We start from the raw sequence: 5,487 nt of genomic DNA on the forward strand, positions 1-5,487 counted from the left end.
GCTTGAACCTCTGGAAGTTCTCTGTCAATGTATGCTTGTAGCCATTTGATTAACTCAAACACAGAAAACATTGTGAGGACAGTGCAAGGCCGTGCAGTGTTTTATTTTGTTGTACAAAGATTGCTATGTGTTGGAACCAACTTGATGGTGGCTAACAATATTTAACTTACAAGCATTATGGAGCTGTTCAACTAAGCCCTTCGGTTTTCACCACTGACATAGGTAGATGAGACTCATCAGAGTGTGAAATAGTGTAAGAAGAAAGACCTTTTTTCCTCAAAATGAAAGACTCATATTTAATCCAGACTTTCATGCCATCTGAAGCTCTTTCACAAAATATATTCAGTTATCCATAAGAGTTTCCAGCCAAGAGCATTTTGAAAATTCAAAATTAGGGTTATTTTCATACTTCCCAGTGTTTTTAGGCTTTGACTGGTCTTCACATAAATGAAAAAAGTGTAACAAAATAAATAAGAGTTTTTCCTTATGCGAATCCAAATGTGCATCGTCCTTTTTGACAATAAACACCAGGTAGGGAATTCAAGGGCTTTTTGATGCAAGCACAAAATGTTTCTTATTTACTTTTGAAGAATAATCTGCTAAGAAGTTTCTTTATTTGTATTAATGAAACATGTCTAATCATCTCAAAGGCAGAATAATTAACATATGTGACAATTATCTGACAAAAAGGATTAGGCCTTGAGAGAGAAGAAAGCTGAGTTCAATAGTTTGAGATAGAATACTTTATGAAATATTTTATGAAACAATACTGGAAAAAAATATCATATTTTCACAATAGTGCACCCATGTAAGTAATGTGCATGCATATATTGCCCATGCATGTTTCAATATATTTCCAGAAGTGAATTTTAGCCTCATTCATCACCATTCAATAATAGAAAAATGTTGGTTTTGATCAGATTTGTAAAATAATGAGATTAAACCATGGTGCTAAAGTCATGAATTGAGCTTGGTGGTATTGTTGTTGAGTGCTGTCAAGTGGATTTTGACCCATAGCAAAATTTTATAGGGTTTCCAAGGAGCAGTTGGTGGGTTTGAACCACCTACCTTGTGGTTCAAACTGACCCTGCAGTCCAGCACAACACCAGGAAGTTGTATGTTTTCTCCGGGGTACTTTGAGGTCAGGCCTGAGAGTGGTGGAGTTCTTGTAATCCATCAATGCCTAGAAAGGTAGCACAGAGACTGCAGAGGGCCAGACAAGGGCTACCACAGCCTGAGTACAAACTGGACAAACAATGGGCAAAGGCTATTGTCAGCACACACCTGCATCCCATATTGCTGGCACCACATGAAATCAGATGGCAGGACAGTGCAGGTTTGCATGAGCACTGTCCCAGCCAGGTGGACCTGTCTTACCCAAGCAAGAGACATGGCATTCCTCTGCACTCATGACTTTCACATCCACCCCATAGCATCATTCAAGCAGACCAAACACTGCAGCTGGCCTGCTGAACCTGAGGGTGGAATATTTGCAGTACCCCAGCCTCAAGTGACTGAGTGGGTTCTCAGGACCAGGGTGGCAGACCCAAGCACTCTCAGGGCTAATACATGCAGCGAGGAGAAACCTGTCTCCAGGGTGGAAAGTAATTCTTCCTGCACTAGAGAAACTAGTTTGCAGAACAAGGAAGGAACTCTGCAGTAAGTGTTGGGGGGGGGGGGGGCTTTAGAAATTCAAAGGTAGGCTTGTGAGGGTCTGCTGCTAGAAACCGTAAGTCCACAACAATAGGCACCAAGATGAAACTTTCACATTAAATCTGTTGGCTTGAAGAAAAAAAAAATTGAACTTGAAATCACCACATGTAAAAAACATAGATATACTACCCTTATGGAAACTAACTTAAGGAGGGTTGCATGGTATGCAAAAATGTGCAACACGTGTCTTATTTGTACAGAACTATGTTTCAGACATATTGTCAGGAGGGACCAGTCACTGAAGAAGGACATCATGTTTGGTAAGTTGGAGGGTCACAGAAAAAGAGGAAGATCCCAGCGAGATGGATTGGCCAAGTGGCAGCATCAATGGGCTCAAGCGTGGCAACGATAATGAGGCTGGCCCAGGATAGGGCCATGTTTCCTTCTGCTGCACATAAAGTCGCTATGAATCGGCACCAACTTGATGGCACCTAATAACAACAACAACATGGTGTATGTGTATATTATTACTACTGTCTGAAATTGCTGGCCACAACATCTGTGCTGTGGTTTTTATATCACAGACATGTATAATCATACATGATAGTTTTTGTCATTTCTTCCATTGTGTGGGGAAAGATTGTAACAAGGACCCCCTAAGTAGCTAATGACTTCTATGACCTTTGAGAAACCAAGCACAACTGAACTGCTTTTTCACTTTGTATTTTAAAAAAAGAAGAGAAAAGAAGGAAAAAGAGTATATGAAGTATCTCATCAAGCCCTCTAAAAATTGTATGAAATAGCTCAATACCGTTAACCCCTGAATAATGTACGATCTTCTCTACCATTCCCAGAAATAGGTCCATTACTTGTACTGTTATTTCTGTGGGAGCTTACCTATCACTCTTGAGAGAGTAGTATCGAGGATAAGTTTGGGTTATTTTCTAGCTAACTCATTTTTTATTGTTCCTCAAGTATGTTGTTGAGGATGTGATTTGCTACATCAAACAGAATCTTCCTTCTGAAGACATCTCAGAAAAAATGTCTTCCAAGGTCTACTACCAAGAAGAAGTGGGCTTCTCTTAAGTGACTTACCTATTTTCATCTCATGAGCATTATTCTGAATGTAAAGGAGTGATTATTTTTCATGCTTTGCCTTGATGTAACACCAATTCTGTGGCTTCTCTCTGGCAAATTATATAAGACCACAACACATGGCTACTTCATGAACCAATCTTCCATATGGCTTATGTTATTTTTTTCTTTTCTCATTTTTATTTTCATTTAAAAATTGCATTATAGATATTTAAGTTTATTTTCATTTTTTTGGATAATCCAAAAAAGGCATAAATAGAATAGAACCACTGAATACATTAACAATATGTTTTACTTATCATTAATATTTATTAGGCATTGGCCTCACCCCCAAAAGTATGAGTACTACCAAGATGATTTAAATATAGCCCTCACCCTCGTTTTGTAAAAGACACATAAGAGGAAAATAGATAAAGGTACAGATAACATATTATGGATGTTGGGAAAAGAGAGATATTAACTTTCCTTGGTTGAAGGAAAATGATGAGGGATATGTGGGAGAATAAGACAATAAGTACTGGGACTTACTAGCTATATGACCCTGGTCAGATCACTTACCTCTCTTCGTGCCTCAATTTCCTCATCTGTAAAATGGGTAGATTAATAAAATGTGATATAATTAAGTGAGCTCATGTCCTTAGTATTCTTGTTGTTATTATTAAGTGCAACTGAGTTGGTTCCAACCCATAGTGACCATGTATAGGGTTTCCAAGGAGTGGCTGGTAAATTTGAACCACTGACATTGCAGTTCAAACTGACTTTGCAGTCCAGGGCATTCACCTACAGTGCCACACCAGGACTCCATCCTTAACATATAATCTATATTAAATTTGACAAATGCTCAATAGATTTTATCTGAATTCAATGGAGAATCTATTAAAACAAGGATTCAGAAAAATATCCAAGACTACAAGCATACAGATTAAAAAAGAAACAGAGGCAGGAACTCATTGGACACATACAGGGAAGTTTATCTAGTAGTTTGACTAGATTCTGTGGCACACAAAGATAATCAGTTGGAAATATATTCAGAATGGTACCTCTTGATCACACACCTGAAGGGAATGGACTGACAGATACAGATTTGAGGGTATATTCAGAAGGAATCAGAAACATTTGGAGGTTGCAAATACAAACATATTGTAGTTGATTAACTGAAAGGCAAATAGAAGTGAATAAAAATGGAGGCTTGTGAGTTGACAAGTACAGTGGTCTAGGCGAGAGGTAATGATGTCTAAACTAGAATAGCCACAGAAAGAGTATATAGGAAGGAACAGCTGCAAGACATTCATAGACCATAGGTGCCTCAGGACTTGGCAATCTTTGGGGTTTAATGTACAAAAGGAGATGGAAGTTAAATACTGGCTCGATGTATTAGATAGTAACCAGAATTGAACGTCATCTACAAAGAAAGGGAGTTAAGGTAAAAGAAATAGATACAGTGAAGTTGACCAATTCGAATTTGGATAGTGTTTGAGATGAAGACGGGATATGAAAATTGAGGTGCCCATGAACCTGAAAATGGAAGCACTCTTGGAAAAAGCATAGAAAGGAAGGTAAAACAAAAAGCTAGGGGAGAAGTATCCATATTATTCAGAGCATCAGATTAAATAAGATTTATCAGAGACAAGAAAGGAATTCTGGCGATTCAGTGGTTAAGCGCTTGTCTGCTAACCAAAAAGATCAGTGGTTCAAACACACCAGCCACTTCGTGGGAGAAAGAGGTGACAATCTGTTTCCATAGAGATTATAACCTCAAAACCCCTATGGAGTCCTGGTGTGGCGCTGTGGGATAAAGCACTGGACCACAAGGTTGGTTTGATCCACAAGGTTGTTGGTTCAAACTCATCAGCAGCTCCTTGGAAACCCTATACAAAGGCGCTCTGAGTTGGAACTGACTAGACGACACTTAACAACAACAACAACAACAACAACAACCCTGTGGGACAGTTCCACTCTGTCCTATAGGAAATGGAATCAACTCGACAGTGCTGGGTTGGATTTTGTTTATCTGAGAAAAATATCATGAGCAGAGAGATAAGGATAGATAGACCCTTAAAGAATATTTGTATTTAGGGTTGAGAAGTTTAGATCACCAAAAACGAGTAGTCAGGTAAGTGGGAGGCTAACTAAGGAAAATTGGAGGACTCCAAAGGATGAGAGTTACCGTTTTCCTTCATTTTTAGCTATCAAGTTGGTTCTGAGTCTTAGCAACCCTATATAGGGTTTCTGAGGAGTGGCTTGTTGTTGTTGTTGTGGGCTGTGGAGTTGGTTCCAACTCATAGCAACCCTATATAGGATTTCTGAGGCTGTAAATCTTTACGGAAGCAGAAAGCCTCATCTTTCTCCCATGGAACAGCTGGTAGTTTCAAACTGCTGACCGTGAGATTAGCAGCACAATTCGTAACCACTACGCTACCAGAGCTCCTTGAGGAGTGGCTAGTGGGTGTGAAACGCTATTTCCAGTTAGCAGTCCAGTGCTTATCCTACAGTGCCACACCCGGACTCCTGTTAGCTAATGTTAAATTAATGAGTGCTCAATTTAATGAAGGTAAATGTCGCTCCAGATATAATGCCATTATAATTTTTACTGACTTACTATTTATTTTTTTAATCAGGTAGTTTTTTGGTTGTTGTTGCATGTATGTTTGTTAAAAATAGAAAGTTCAATAAAAAAAAAAAAATCTAACTCCATAAGGAATGTTTTAGTAGTTAGACATGCTGTTGTTGTTAAGGACC

This window comes from Chrysochloris asiatica, unplaced genomic scaffold (genome assembly GCF_000296735.1).
Source record: "Chrysochloris asiatica unplaced genomic scaffold, ChrAsi1.0 scaffold00014, whole genome shotgun sequence".
NCBI classification, from domain to species: domain Eukaryota; kingdom Metazoa; phylum Chordata; class Mammalia; order Afrosoricida; family Chrysochloridae; genus Chrysochloris; species Chrysochloris asiatica.